This window comes from Humulus lupulus, chromosome 6 (assembly GCF_963169125.1).
Source record: "Humulus lupulus chromosome 6, drHumLupu1.1, whole genome shotgun sequence".
Classification (NCBI taxonomy): domain Eukaryota; kingdom Viridiplantae; phylum Streptophyta; class Magnoliopsida; order Rosales; family Cannabaceae; genus Humulus; species Humulus lupulus.
In genome coordinates this window covers 16052812-16069962 of record NC_084798.1, presented here as the reverse complement: position 1 = coordinate 16069962, position 17151 = coordinate 16052812, and the positions used below count along the sequence as shown (strand labels likewise).

The window sequence follows — 17151 nt, the reverse complement described above, 5'->3', positions numbered from 1 at the left end:
AATATATCGCCTCCTTCAGCATATTTTGAAACATTTTGAATTTGTTTTCCATTCAGCCATTCAACCTCTTGATAAGTCCAGCACCTTTTTGAACGAGTCTTCAGCCTCTGCTGAACGATTATTCAAATTATTTTCACCTAAAAAGCTATTATTTTTATTCAAGAAAAATTAAGATCCTTTCATTCTTAAGCTCTATAAATAGGACCTAGTACCCAGCCATTATTCATATTTTGCTCTAAGTTCAGAGGCTGCAAGTGCTAAGTGAGTGTGAGAGTGTAAACACCTGGGTTGGGGAATCATAAGCTTGATCATTATAAGCTTATCAAACACTTTGGCAAGTAAGGTTTCATAGTATTTCGGTTTGAGGTGTAGATTGGTCTTACAAGTCTTCAAGGTAACCCAAAACTCTAGTTCAATTCTGTATTTGTTCGTTTAAGTTCTCATAATCTTCTACTCAGCCTCTAACCTTAATCTTTATTTTGGTTAGGAAATCTAAGTTCTTGAGTACATAAGTTTTGGTAAGTTTGTTTTTCAATGGTTTAGTATTCCCATTCCTTTTCATCTCATTTTCTTCATTAGACTCACTCTTTTTTATAATGATTATTAGGAGTGTTCCAAAATCCCAACACTATCCACATATCCCGGTAACTTTGGTAAGGAAAATAGGATAGAATCTATATGTAATATGTTTATGTTATCTTATGTTTTTATGTTATGATAAGTGTTATAATATGTATATTTGTAGGCTTGGGCATATGACCCATATGACTAACAAGACCCCAAATAGATTATGGGCATATGACCTACTTAGCTAGTAGGACCCCACTAGTCTCATGGGCATATGACTTGTTTAGTTTATGGGACCTCAAGTAATAATGGCCATTATAGTATGTGTATGGTAAAGTGTTATGTTAAGTTTTTATGTTTCTTATGAAATTATGTATATGAACTATGTGTTAGATTTTTCCTTGCTGGGCATTAGGCTCAATCCTTTTTGTTTATATGTGCAGGAAAATAGCTATAGTGGCGGTAAGATTCATGGATGCTTGGGAGAATGTGTATCGGTGATTAACGGATTCAAGGAGTCGAGAGTTCGATTTCGAGGATGTAGTCGTTTACTTATGGTCTTTATATGTATTTTCCGCACTTACTATGTAACCCCTTTATTTTTAAATCATGTTATGTTTTTGTTTTTCAAACAATGGGATCCCATATCCTTCTTGATATTTTGTAGGTAACTCTTATTTTTACAAGTTACTTAATAAAATTATGGTATTTTCGCAAATGTAAGTTCTATTAAGGTTTTGTATGTATAGTTTCGTTAATGGTCCAAAAGTCTAGAGTAGTGCGTCATTACAGTTGGTATCAGAGAAACTGTTCCTTCGCATGAAGTTCTCCTCGATACACACGCTCAAAGCTCCGAATCTGACCGCCAAGTAAGTATGTAAGTTACTAGTTATGTTGCTTATGTGTATAGCTAACAACTTTAGTGTTTATGTTTTCAGTTAAGTATGAACGGAGCTTTAACCTACCAAGATATCCGAGACATTAAGGCTTTAAAAAGAATAAGGTAGCCAAGAAACACCGTAGGAGCACTAGGAAGAATCACAAGAAGACTGCTCTTGTTCCACCAAGAGATAGGTGGTCTTCAAGATGCTAAGCAAATAATGTTAAGATCAACGGAACAATATGTACTAATAATTAGGCTATTTAAAGATTTTCATCATGTGATAGCAGCCTTAGAAAAAATATGGGAAAACATGAATGATGAGGATGAACTGCCATTAGCAATGCGTTACTACTTCCTCTTAATTAGGTTCACCGCAAAATTCGAGTTTCAGTTCACAAATGAGCAAAAACATAGGATTCTCACAAAACTTCCTAGAGGACATTTTGATGCTCATGACAATGATGATTATGAGGAGATAGATGACGATATGCTAGATGAGGGATCAGATGTAGAAGATCCCAATTTTTAGATTAATAGTTTTTATTGTTTGTTTTATTTCTTTTGTGATTGTAATAAGTGAAAGATATTTTTCCAAATGAATAACATGCTATTTTATTATCATGTATGAGTTTGATTTTATTTTCGCAATCATAATAAGTAATAAATAAAATGAATAATGATTAAGTTCAGTGAGGGTGGATACAAATCAATGAACCAAGTTTCCTTATTGAGAGTTAGGGGGCCATAGTAATGGGAACGATTTTACTGATCCCAGCCCTCCCTCAATATGGTTAACTTTGGAACAAAGATAAGTTTCGAGCCTGAGGATTAAGTCATATAGGATGATTAGAAACACACTTAGAAAATAAAGATGACTTGTTTTTGTAAGTATAGAAACCCACTCTAAATATAAATAAAGACTTATATAATTTTTCATAAAAAGTCATAATAAATAGGTCCGAGATATGTTTGTTTTAGAATAAGTTTTGCCTTAGAGCCTATTAGGGTAAGTTCTAACATGTTCTCGACTGTTAGAACTTTGCTGAAGATGTCGCTCCAAAGATCTGCACGCACCAACAGAAACGCCTCCAACGTTGTTCCACCGACCAATGATGCCCCTCTAGTTCGCAGAAGAGGAGTGTGTGCTACTACTAGCCGCAACGCGCCGGAACCACAAGCTGACAGCACTGCAGAGATCGCCAGACTGCGACAACAAGTCGAGGAATTTTTTCAGCAACAACTCCAACAGGCTCAAACTCAGCCTCAGCCTCCGCCGCAGCCGCAACCACAGCCACAGCAAATGGCCCCATCACCCCAACAAGTTGGTCTATATGGGGGATGGCCAGTGACGAACTACGTGCCACATCCAGTACCGAATATGGAGTCAGTGTATGAAAGGTTCCGCAAACAGCACGCTCCAAACTTCGAAGGAATTACAGACCCCTTTGAGGCAGAAGAGTGGCTAAGGAACGTGGAGCCGATTCTGACGCACATAAATCTCAGTAATGCGGACCCCATATCCTGCGTCTCGTCATTACTCAAGAAGGATGCTAGAATATGGTGGGACTTAGTTCAGCAGACTAACGATGTCGCCACCATGATATGGACAAGATTTGTGGAGCTGTTCCACAAGAAGTATTACACCTCGACAGTCATCACTAATGGTAGAAGAATATGCTCGTCAGTTCGACAGATTTGCCAAGTTCGCAGCAGAGATGGTTCCAACCGATTTTATGAGGGTGACCAAGTTCGTTAGAGGACTTAGACCAAATATTTAATTAGGGGTTAAGCTAGCAAACACGAGAAATACCACCTATGCCAATTTTCTAGAAACGACAATAGAAGTAAAAAGGATTCAGATGAATGTTAGTGAAGAGAAGAGGGATTAAGTGATGGTTCCAAACCAAAAGTCTTTGCCTTGACCCAGGGAGGAACCCATGCAAGTAACAAGCATTTACAGGTCAAATCTTATCCTCGATAGTATATGTTCTAGTATCGCTTGAATTGGTAGCAATATACTCGTATATCTCGTTAGGAATGATAGAAAAACTAGACAAACCTTGTGAAAGATTTAGAACTAGGTTTGTAACCAAGTTGCCTTCGGGAAAAGTAGTTCTATCATCACGAATAGTACGAGGCGTACCGATCAAGATTGAGGACATAGGACTAGAAGGAGACCTGATAGAGCTAGTGATCAAGGACTTCGACGTAATACTAGGCATGGATTGGCTAGCACGGCATGGCGCAACGATCGACTACAAACGCAAGAAGGTGATGTTCGAGACTCCTGACGGCCAGAAACTATGCTTCATGGGACAAGCTTTGGGATTGCGCACCACGTTAGTGTCATCTCTCAAAGCTTAGAGAATGATGGAGAAAGGATGTCAAGCATTCTTAGCCAGCATCACGAACGTGGAAAGGGAGACGCCGCTTAAGGTAGGAGATGTTCGAGTTATACGTGAATTTCCAGAAGTATTTCCCAATGACTTGCCAGGATTGCCGCCAAATCGAGAAATAGACTTCACGATAGAATTAGTACCGGGCACCGAGCCTATCTCTAAGGCACCATACCGGATGGAACCTACGGAACTCAAGGAGTTAAAGACGCAGCTACAAGAACTCCTAGACTTGGGTTTTATTAGGCCAAGCCATTCACCATGGGGAGCTCCGGTACTATTCGTGAAGAAGAAGGACGGAAGTATGCGGATGTGCATAGACTATCGTGAGCTGAACAAAGTAACGATTAAGAACAAGTACCCGCTACCTCGGATCGACAATTTGTTTGATCAACTACGAGGTACGACAGTATTTTCAAAGATCGATTTACGGTCAGGATATCATCAGCTCAAGGTAAAGGGAGAAGATATTCCTAAGACAACCTTTAGGACTCGTTATGGACATTACGAGTTCTTGGTGATGTCTTTTGGTCTTACTAACGCACCAGCTGCGTTTATGGACTTAATGAATAGGGTCTTTAAAGACTACTTGGATAAATTCGTCGTTGTGTTCATCGACGACATTCTAATTTACTCCAAGGATGAAGTAGAGCACGAGGAACACTTGAGGTTGATTTTGACACGAATGAAGGAGCATCAACTCTACGCCAAGTTCAAGAAATGTGAATTTTGGCTTTCACAAGTGGCGTTCCTCGGGCACATCATATCGAAAGACGGAGTTGCAGTAGATCCATCAAAGGTAGAGGCCGTGAAGGATTGGCCTAGACCAAAGAACGCATCAGAAGTAAGAAGCTTCTTAGGGTTAGCAAGTTATTACAGGAAGTTTGTAGAGGGCTTTTCTAAGATAGCCACTCCGCTCACCAACCTGACCCGGAAGCAACAAAAGTTTGACTGGAATGACAAGTGTGAGGAAAGCTTCCAATTGCTTAAGGATAAACTTTGCTCAACACCAGTACTCAGTGTACCAACACCCAACGATAAGTTTGTTGTCTACTGCGATGCATCAAAGCTAGGATTGGGATGCGTGCTGATGCAAAATGACAAGGTGATAGCCTATGCCTCACGTCAGTTGAAGGAGTATGAACAACGCTATCCAACTCACGATATGGAGTTGGCAGCAGTGGTCTTTGCGTTAAAAATCTGGCGCCATTATCTTTACGGAGAACAGTGCGAGATTTATATGGACCACAAGAGTTTAAAATACTTCTTTACGCAGAAGGAGCTCAACATGAGGCAGCTCAGGTGGTTAGAGTTAGTAAAGGATTACGACTGCGAAATCCTATACCACCCAGGAAAGGCGAACGTAGTTGCCGATGCACTTAGCAGGAAAAGTTATGGGAATTTATCAGCCTTAGCCGGAATAGAAAAACCGCTACAGTAGGAGCAGATTAGTGCTGAAATAGAAGTAGTTATAGGCAAGCTGGCTAACTTGTCTATCCAATCGAATCTGCTAGAGGATATACGGATTGGTCAGAGACATGATGAATCGCTAGCACCACATATGGAAGCAGTCAGAGAAGGCAAGAATACCGATTTCTCAATATCTAGCCAAGGCTTATTGAGATATAAGGATCGGGTATGCGTGCCAAATGATCAAAGAATTAAGAAGAAGATTCTGGAAGAAGCGCACAACACCCCATACTCAGTTCATCCAAGGTCTACCAAGATTACTCATGACATCAAGGAAATCTATTGGTGGCCAGGGATGAAGAAGGACATAGCGGAGTATGTATCTAAGTGTCTGGTATGCAAGCAAGTGAAAGCGGAGCATCAGCGCCCTGCAGGTTTATTGCAACCGCTTAGCGTACCAGAATGGAAGTGGGACGATATAGCCATGGACTTCGTGACGGGTCTGCTAAGGACGAATAAGCAGCATGATTTTGCTTGGATAGTGATAGATAGACTAACCAAGTCTGATCATTTCTGCTATTAGAACTTCATACACGACAGACCAATATGCAGACATTTACATCCAAGAGATTGTACGGTTGCATGGAATCCCCAAGACGATAGTGTCAGATAGAGGATCAGTGTTTACGTCAAGATTTCGGGGAAGTTTACAGCAAGCTATGGGTACTAAGTTAAGTCTTAGTACAGCTTTCCATCCTCAAACAGATGGGCAGTCTGAGCATACAATTAAGATTTTAGAGGAAATGCTACGCACGTGTGTACTTGATTTTGGAGGATCATGGAACAAGTACCTACCATTGATCGAGTTCTCATACAACAACAGCTACCAGTCGACGATCGGGATGACACCTTATGAGTTGCTGTATGGAAGCAGGTGCCGATCACCGTTGCACTGGGACGAGGAAGGAAAAAGGCACCTTCTAGGGCCCGAAGCTGTTAAACAAGCTCAAGAAGCAGTATCGCTTATTAGACAGTGTATGCTTGCTGCTCAAAGCCGTCAGAAAAGCTATGCGGATACCAAGCGACGTGATGTGGAGTTCCAAGTTGGAGATCAAGTCTTCCTGAAGATATCTCCTATGAAAGGTGTCAAGCGGTTCGGGAAGAAAGGCAAGCTTAGTCCCTGATTCATAGGTCCTTTTGAGATATTGGACAAAGTGGGACCAGTTGCGTATGGACTTGCCCTACCGCCAGCACTAGCCGATAGTCATAACGTCTTCCACATCTCGATGTTACGCAAATATGTGTCAGACCCATCTCACGTCCTCAAGTACGATACGATAACGCTCCAGAAAGACTTAAGTTACGAGGAACGACCGGTTAGCATCCTAGATAGAGGGATGAAGCAGTTACGATCCAAGAGCTTTCCAATAGTCAAAGTCCTATGGAGTAATAGTTCTGAACGAGAGGCAACGTGGGAGTTGGAAGAGGAACATGCAAGGCCGGTATCCGGAATTATTTGGTAAGTAAATTTCAAGGACGAAATTCTTTTTAGTAGGGGAGAATTGTAGAGTCCAAGAACTTTACTTAGCTAGTTAGATAGTAGTATTATAGTATTTATAGTATTATCTTTCTAACTGTGGATTTTGGACACTCATAGTAGTACTTATAGATTTTCTAATTTTAACCTATAGTTTAAGAATATTAATGTTAACCTAAGGTTTGACTATATGACTGATACTAAGAATAATATTTATTATACTAGAAGGTTTAGATAAGGACCAATAGGATTTTAAGCACATGTTATGAATGGGTGATTAAGGATTAAGTATTTTGAGGAATAAATTTAATAAGGGGTAAAGTTTGAATGCTATAAGGTCAGTCAGCAGCTTTGAATACGTTGAGGGCTTAGTCAAGGCTGTTTACTCCATTCAAACTTAGCTAAAAATGTGTAATTTCGTGTTTAAATAATTAGCGTGTGCTGATATATCACAGCTATAGGGGGCGATATATCGCAGCACGTAGATACGGAAAACACGAGACGATGCACGACATCCTCGGGCATACTGGCCCAGGCGATATATCGCTTACAGGGGGCGATATATTGCCTCCTTTAGAATATTTTGAAACATTTTGAATTTGTTTTCCATTCAGCCATTCAACCTCTTGATAAGTCCAGCACCTTTTTGAACGAGTCTTCAGCCTTTGCTGAACGATTATTCAAATTATTTTCACGTAAAAAGCTATTATTTTTATTCAAGAAAAATTAAGATCCTTTCATTCCTAAACACTATAAATAGGACCTAGTACCCAGCCATTATTCATCTTTTGCTCTAAGTTCAGAGGCTGCAAGTGCTAAGTGAGTGTGAGAGTGTAAACACCTGGGTTGGGGAATCATAAGCTTGATCATTATAAGCTTATCAAACACTTGGGCAAGTAAGGTTTCATAGTATTTCGGTTTGAGGGGTAGATTGGTCTTACAAGTCTTCAAGGTAACCCAAAACTCTAGTTCAATTATGTATTTGTTCTTTTAAGTTCTCATAATCTTCTACTCAGCCTCTAACCTTAATCTTTATTTTGGTTAGGAAATCTATGTTCTTGAGCACATAAGTTTTGGTAAGTATGTTTTTCAATGGTTTAGTATTCCCATTCCTTTTCATCTCTTTTTCTTCATTAGACTCACTCGTTTTCATAATGATTATTAGGAGTGTTCCAAAGTCCCAACACTGTCCACATATCCCGGTAACTTTGGTAAGGAAAATAAGATAGAATCTATATGTAATATGTTTATGTTATCTTATGTTTTTATGTTATGATAAGTGTTATAATATGTATATTTGTAGGCTTGGGCATATGACCCATATGACTAACAAGACCCCAAATAGATTATGGGCATATGACCTACTTAGCTAGTAGGACCCCACTAATCTCATGGGCATATGACTTGTTTAGTTTATGGGACCCCAAGTAATAATGGCCATTATAGTATGTGTATGATAAAGTGTTATGTTAAGTTTGTATGTTTCTTATGAAATTATGTATATGAACTATGTGTTAGATTTTTCCTTGCGAGGCATTAGGCTCATTCCTTTTTGTTTATATGTGCAGGAAAATAGCTATAGTGGCGGTAAGATTCATGGATGCTTGGGGAATGTGTATTGGTGGTGAATGGAGTCAAGGAGTCGAGAGTTCGATTTTCGAGGATGTAGTCTTTTTTTATGGTTTTACATGTATTTTTCCACACTTATTATGTAACTCCTTTTATTTTAAATTATGTTTTGTTTTTAAGACAATGGGATCCCATATCCTACTTGATATTTTATGAAAGTAACTCTTATTTCTACAAGTTTCTAATAAAGTTATGGTATTTTCGCAAATGTAAGTTTTATTAAGGATTTGTATGTATAGTTTCGTTAATGGTCCAAAAGTCTAGAGTAGGTGGGCCATTACATCTATCCACTCAAATTTTTTGCCTCCTATCAAAAGGTTGAAGAATGGAAGACATCGGTCTATAGATTTAGATACAAACCTACTTAATGCCGCCATCCGTCCAGTTTAACTCTGGACATCTTTATGCTTTTGAGGTGAGGGCATATCAATTAATGCCTGGATCTTTTCTGGGTTAACCTTTATTCCTCACGCGTTTACTATAAAGCCCAAAAATTTCCCCGAAGATACACCGAATGAGCATTTTGGGGGGTTGAGTTTCATGTCGTACTTCCGTAATACGACAAAGAATTCTTTGAGGTCGTCTACGTGGTTATCGTTATGTTTAGATTTGACTAACATATCATAAACATAAACTTCCATGTTATTACCTATCTGCTCAGAGAACATTCTGTTCACAAGTCTTTGGTACGTCGCTCCAGCATTTTTAAGCCTGAAAGGCATAACATTGTAACAGTACAACCCCTTATCGGTTACAAAGCTCGTATACTCTTGGTCCGGTGCGTGCATGGTGATCAGGTTATATCAAGAATAAGCATCCATGAATGACATAAGACCGTGCCCCGCTGTGGAATCTACGAGCTGATCGATCCAAGGTAGGGGAAACACAATCCTTGGGGCATGCCTTATTGAGGTCGGAGTAGTCGATGCTGGTTCTCCACGTCCCGTTAGGTTCAGAACCAATACTGGGTTGGGGATCCAATCAGGATAGAAAGCATCTTGTATGAACCGATTTGCTTTTAACCTGTCGACCTCTTCCTTTAGGGATTTCTTTCTATCATCGTCCAGGTGTCTTCATTTTTGCTGCTTCAGGGGGAAGCTCTTGTCAATATTGAGTGCATGGCTTATCACATTTGGACTTATCCCTACCATGTTCGAATGTTACCATGCAAAAACATCGTGGTTTTACTTTAAGAAGCAAATTAATTGCTACTTCACTTTTTCAGATAGGTTTTTCCCCACCTTCACAGTCTTTGGGGGATCGACTTTTTTGAGCATGACCTCTTCGAGCTCTTCCAACGGCTCGAGGTCAGCCTTTTTCTCTACTCTAGGGTCGATTTGTTCGTCTATTTCGAAGATCGTCCCGTCCTCACTCTAAATTATGACAACTGCCTGTGTACTTGTTTCTTTTTTCCCTCTAATAGAAATGCTATAGCATTCCCTCCCCGTGAGCTGGTCCCCTTTTAAAGGCCTGATGCAACTAGAAGTTGGGAACTTTATTGCCAGATGCCTAACAGAAGGGTCTCCCGAACAGTACGTTGTAGGCAAATGGAAGATCTACTACGACGAACTCCATAATCTTGGATATAGAGATTTGGTAGTCTCCCAAGGTCAAGGGGAGTTCGATGGATCCCATACAAGCAATCCCTTTTCTTGAAAAACCATACAACGTGGTTGCACAGGCTTTTAGGCGGCGAAGCACGAGTCCCATCTTTTCTAAAGTAGCCTTATAGAGGATATTCACTGAGCTCCCGTTGTCAATTAGGACTCAGTGTACCCTCTTTTTCATGAGTTGAAGGGTGATGACCAAGGGGTCATTTTGAGGGAACTTGACACTAGACGCGTCTTCTTCAGTGAAAGTTATGGGTTGAGTTTCAACCCTTCGTTGTTTTGAAGCACTAGGTTCAGGTTCGTAGGGAGAACCGTGTAATGCCCCGAAATCCCTAATGTGGTTTAATGGCTGGATTAGTAGGCCGGGAGGGCCATAACTGTTTAATTATGCCATTAAATGAATATATGCATGTTTATGTGAATTATATTATAATATGATGTTATATGCATGCATATGGGTCCACATTTGATTATTATGATGTTTTGGTAATTTGGCCCATTGAGGGCATATTTGTGTATTTGGGTGCATATTGTGGTTTGTGAATGAAATCCCATTATTATGGAGATATATTCGAGCTATTCGGCATGTGATGGTCTTATATTATGAATTAGCGATTTTGTCATAACGGGGGTCTTTTATTGGGATATTGAGTTATGAGAATGTTATTTGATGATAAATTGGGGATTAACACTACTACAAAAAGGGCTTTTTAGGACTAGCATTGCGAGTCCTAAAAAATTTTTTAGGACTCGCGGGGCGCGAGTCCTCTATTTGAGAGCCTTAAAAACTAAGGTTTTTTAGGACTCTCAATGCGAGTCCTAAAAAACTGTTTTTAGGACTCGCTTTGCGAGTCCTAAAAGAATGTTTTTAGGACTCGCAATGCAAGTCCTAAAAAATCTGGTTGAGTGTCTTTAAATAACTTGCGAGTCCTAAAAAAATGTTTTTAGGACTCGCAATGTGAGTCCTGAAAAATTGTTGCGAGTTCTAAAAAATTTGGTTGAGTGCCTTTAATTAAGTTTTTAGGACTCGCTTTGCGAGTCCTAAAAGAATGTTTTTAGGACTCGCAATGCAAGTCCTAAAAAATCTGGTTGAGTGTCTTTAAGTAACTTTTTAGGACTCGCAATGCGAGTCCTGAAAAATCTTTGCGAGTCCTAAAAAATCTAGTTGAGTACCTTTAAGTAACTTTTTAGGACTCGCAATTAGTCCTAAAAAATCGGATTGAGTGCCTTTAAGTAATTTTTTAGGACTCGCGGGTAATTTTTTAGGACTCGCTTTGCATGACCTTAAAAGTAATTTTTTTTTTAAAAAAATACAGCTACAATTTTAATTTTGATTTAAAAATATATATATCCATTTGAGTGTCGAATATGTATCAAAAGAAATTTGAAAAGAAAATACTAAAAAAATGGCAAAAAATTTTACGAAATAAATTTAAAATTTCTAAACATGTATTGTAATTAGCTAGCTATAACATCATTCATTTTGCTCGAACCAAATGTAAAAATAACATTGCCCATTCTTCTCTAACTTCATCAATTTCTTGAGTAGTATATGGCTTGTCGAAGGTGAACTAAAAAAAAAAAAAACAAAAATTTAATTATAATTATATTAGTGGTAATAAATTCAAAGCATATATAGCCATGGTCATTTCAACCACTCATATATCATAGTTCCCCTCAATGTTTCTTATCAAGTAAAGCAAATTTGACTAAAATGTAAAGAACATCAAAATAAGAAATTCTCAAGTTCTAAAAACAAGACCCTTGTACAGCTAAGAATATCGACACTTTCTCATGGCTTAAGTAGTTAGTCTTAGTTCTTTAAACTAAGGAATACATATCTGTCAGTCTCAATTTAAAAGTGCTCAAGCTAGTTAGTTTATCAAATCACATAGACATTAATAAACCAAATTACTAATCATTCATAGCACATTAGCAAATATACAATCAACTTATTCTGCTCACTAATATTTGCTCATGATCAATCAAAATACCTCACAAAATCATTCCTGTAATATTTGTTATAACATGAAAATTTATATATATATATATATTCATATTAACAAGTGAGCCAAAATAAAGATATTTATCAATCTAAGCATAAAAAATGTCTTGAGACATATTTAAGGAAGTTTGATTAATATATATATATATATTGATACCAAAACTGATGTGACAATTAAAATAGCAAAGCTCACAGACAAGATGAGTACTAAACTTCATATGATATATTAATATTTGGTTGAACATCACACAATTTGTCACGTTATCTAAAAAGTTTGGATTCTCATTTCTCATGAAACAACAAAACATAGAAATTATCATCATTTTATTCAATATGTTGTATTAGTATATTATAGGGATTAGTATATAATCAATTACTCAAAAGTGACTCACAAAAGTTAACCAATTATTAAATCTAATCTTTGATTAACGTTGTTCTAATTCTATAGGAGGGGATCCTTTAATTGTCTGAAGCAACTAATTTATTTTATTGTATAAAATAGTCATAAAAATGCAATAACCAAATTATTTATACAAAGCTGGTGATGTAGTAAAGTTGGACCATACTTTTTTTTTGGTATACATTTACTTGAGCCAACCATTACATAAATTTTTTGAATTAATTTACTGGACCACTCCCCTAAAAGTTCACCTATTATATTGGGACTACTTTTAAAATGCTTTTAACCAATATTATTATTGACATGGTTGAATATTGTTTTAATTACACAAATCCAACTTAATAAATAAAGTAATTGTTTTGGGACCAATGTTTTGTAACAGACGAGGCAAAAGTACATCAAAATTATTTGAGACATATCTAGAGACCAAAGCTAAATTAGGCCAGGCAAATAGCTGCTATTATGGAAGTCAAATTAAGGTGCTACAAAAACCAGTCAACTGAGATATTAATGTAAATTTTAAAAAAGAAATATTATTGATAGTTTTTTATTTAATGTTAAATTCATCAGCATAAAGTTTATATAAGTCCATAATACAAATTCAACAACAATATAAATAAATATATATATATCTTCCATAAAAAGGAAAAATACCATGCATTGTAAATACACGGATGATTCAAGAAAGTAAACACAAAATGTCACTTATGTTGGCCTAATGCAGTTGTGTGATTTTAATTTTTGATGGGACAACTTATTTGCTTATCTATGTCTTTTAAAGAACATAATGAGCTTTTAGATCTGTACCCGTTGTGAAACTAAACAAGTGCAACATATACTTTATTCATTTCTATGATTAAAGAGGGCACGCTGAGCATTCATAAGAGGGGATCAAAAATTATTTTGATAACCAAGTTCATACGAGGGTTCAAATGTTAAATATCCAGATAACAAATTTATCATTGTGGCAGTCATCTTTTTTATATTTCCACACAAAACTAAGTACAAAAAAATTTATAGAAAATTGGACAGCATATCCCCTAATTTACTAGCCTAGACATTTGTCACAATCAACACCAACATGTCAATCAAATCAAACAACACACAGATTTTCATCCATATATCACCGCAGCACACAAAATTCTCAGAACCTACTTCACTAAGACATGCAAGTTCTCAATCTTCCGTTATCACCGCAACACACAGAATTCCCAGAACCTACTTCACTACGGATGAATATCTAAGATATTCAAACTCCACTAAAATAGTACAGTTATCATTCAAAATTATAAAATATTGAAATTTTTTAAAACTAAATCAAATGCAACATACCTCTTGCAATTAGCTACCAATCCAATGCTTTAAGACCAATCAAAATATTAACCTATTCATTTTAATCAACATTATAAAAAAAGAAAAATGTCAGATGTTGACATGCTCTTTTAAAACGGTTAAAATCAACACAACAAATATATGCATACATACTTGTATATTCTTTTACATGTCACCCTTGTATCAACTATCATTTGTCTAATGAACACTTTTAAGAGCTTTTTTTATTTAGAATAAAATACATATGATCTGCTAGTAAATTGTACCCATCAAAATGTGGTGGTGTTAGACACCAACCACTACTGGTGCCTATATAACAACGCTCCATATGATATTTTGTTTAAAAGGTCCAGGAGCTACTAAGATTTTTTTGTTTAAAAGGCCCAGGAGCAACTAGTGAACTACATACTTTGACCAAACTCTTAAATTAAACTGAAACCAAATGAAAACAACGGTCAACTTCTCTCATTGATCCTTTCCACTTTCTTTTAATTGGATTCTCAATATATAACTCTCAAATATATATTCTTCCTTGCAACTTCCTAGCAAGACTCTTATATAAACTCGTACACCTATCAAGTAAAGCAAATTTGACTAAAATGTAAAGAACATCAAAAAAAAAATTCTCCAGTTCTAATAACGGGACCCTTGTATAGCCCTCTCCAAATCACAAAGTTACAGTGATTACATATATATTAATCCTTAACAAATCTATACTATTTTAAATAGATAAAAACTAACCATCCCAGCTTTGAAATTCAAAAGCTGCAAAACCAATTTCAATAGTTGCACAACCTCCACACTTGTGCAAATGGAAACATTAGCAGCTTTATATATTCTAATAAAGTACGTTACTAAAAATTTGTAAAATATTAGATAGTATAAACAAATCAACAAAAGCAAATGTACATAGTATAAATAAATGCTATTTGTAACACTAAGTCCAAGAACAGCCAAACCTTTAACAAGAAGAGAGAACAGCCACCACCGGAGACGACGCCACGCATACCAAAGACGAGCAAGAGTACCTCGGAAAACCAAGAGATGACAGCGAAATGGAGAGAGTAGCGGAGTCAGGAGAACGGCGAGATAGAGCTCTGATTTTTTTGGGGATAAGTACTCATGGCCATTGTTTTAAGCTGTCAGTACCACATTACAATATGCAAACAAAAACAAATTATAAACACACAAAAGGGACCAGCAATTATGTAACTGTAATAATAAGTTACCATCAATTAGAAGCTGCATGAACAAGACAAATCAAATTCAAGAAACATATCATGTATATAGCTAGAGTCTCCTAATTAATTAACTATATATAGCTACATAAACTAATATTAATGAGTGGTATAGATGATGTTCCACTCAATAATCTATACAAAGAAGAGTGTGATGATCTGATCGATAGTATTTGATTACCCTCAATACCACAAGGGGGAGAGGCATGCATATATATGCCATTTTTGCTAAGAACCAAGCTATATAACATGCTATGCAAACATAAATATATATATTGAGAAATTAATTAACCTTATTGGGATGAATTATACATAACAGGAATTGAATGATGTTGCCGACGGGCCTTTTTGGAGATTATTAATTACTAGAGCTACTGAAATTAGACATGGAAGTTATCATTATATATCCTCACATGTAGCTTTTAATATATTATATATTAGCATACATACATTAATTGCTTTCCAAAGACAAAAATAAAAGACTACTCAAGACGAAAGTGAGAATGAGACCAACATCTCTTGCTTGAAGGAGAAAGGGGAGCTTGTTATAGTATAAGAGATTATATTATATAATATAGTTTATTATTAGTTCCATAAACTTCCATAATTGAATAATATCTAAAACTGGGTTTGATAATCCAAAATCAGAAGAGAGTAGAAAGAAACAAAGTGAAAACCTTTAGTTGTGAAAGCCCTTTTTCAACTCTCTTTTTATTGACTGAAACTCCACCTGGTAAAGTCTCCTTACTGCCATAACCAAAATCAGTCAAACTTTTCTTCTTCTGGCTCATTAATCAAACAAAATTCAACTAATCCACTTGAAAAACCAGTTTAATGGCCAGATCATAATACTTATCATCATGTATAAATTTCAATGAAATGTCCCAAAAAAGAAGTTAATCCAAAACTAACCTGACCACTATAGCTTCCAAATTTTCATCAACTATAGAAGGACCATAAGGGTCCATGATTGGCTCAGCTTGCACAGTGAGCTCTGGTTTTATAGACTATCACCCCATTTATATGAATATATATATATATAGAATCTGAATAACATTGGTCTACTTTCTGAAGTTGCAAAATTTATTCACTGCTTACCAATTTACGCAAATATATTTAAACTTCGTCAAACAATGGAATAAATTATAAATGCTATTTTCGTTACTTGAATGGTCAGGCAGAAAGAATGCATCAGAAAAACAAAATAAATGAAATAAACGGATCCCGTGATACACCCCGATGAACAATAAAATAAAATCACGAGCTTTCTTTTATTTGATATCACCCAATGAACAGAAAAAAAAACATATGTACAAAAAAATCCAGACAAATCAACAACACTCAAATTGGTCAGAAAAACCAGACCCAGATACACACAATCTACAATAGAATGAAAGCACAAACTAAAATAATATGGTTCGAAGTTCAAACAAACGAGGCAATGACTCAATGATCTTTATAAAATATGTAAATACATAAATACAATTAACCAGCATGCATCATATCCAGAAAGAAATGAGAAAATAAAAGTTGACAGACTTGATTTTTCTTTCATTTTCATCATTTCTACTAATATTGAACAACTCCACTTGGCTTAGATATCAAGAACTTAGGTTGATTTTTTTTCCTTTTTATTATTATTATTGGCAATGGAAATTATTATTGATTAATACCTTCGGCCTGTGCTCTTCGCTCCGTGCGAATCGTCCCTTCTGCCTGTGCTATTCGGTCGGCGACGGTGGCGGTGCGGCTACAATCGGCTGGCTGAGGTAGAGGCGGCGATGGAGAGATCGAGAGGGAGGGTGAGGGTGCGGCGACAGAGAGATCGAGGGTGAGGGGTGCGTCGACGGAGAGATCGAGAGTGAGTGTGAGGGTCTGCGGCTACAATCCATTAGTGGTATATTAGGGATTAGATTTCTAATATATAAATTCTATTTTAGTTAACATAATTTTTTTTATTTAAATTAAAAATATCTTGGGTGAGACTAAAATAAATCCCTTTTATCCTATATTTTCGAAAGAAAGAGTGTTTTTATGGTTCTTTACAAAATATTTTAAGGACTTGCTTTGAGAGTCTTTAATACTTTTTTAGGACTCGCAAAGTGAGTCTTTAAAAGTTACAATTACTAATTTTTCAGCCAATG

The 17151-nt window shown here is 36.5% G+C and overlaps 1 long non-coding RNA gene across 4 annotated transcripts; it reads right to left on the bottom strand.

Annotated features, from left to right (window-relative positions):
* Nucleotides 1-11343: 11343 nt before the first annotated feature.
* LOC133781735 (uncharacterized) lies at nt 11344-16870 on the bottom strand. 4 transcript variants are annotated; one of them, XR_009870241.1, is made up of 5 exons: nt 16681-16870; nt 15685-15754; nt 14729-14908; nt 13770-13821; nt 11344-11603 (listed from the first exon to the last, which is right to left on the bottom strand). It is a non-coding gene; the product is annotated as an uncharacterized LOC133781735 (long non-coding RNA). The 4 variants fall into 4 exon arrangements; XR_009870244.1 differs by lacking the exon at nt 16681-16870 and adding an exon at nt 15920-15957; XR_009870243.1 differs by lacking the exon at nt 15685-15754.
* Between the last annotated feature and the right edge of the window lie 281 nt (nt 16871-17151).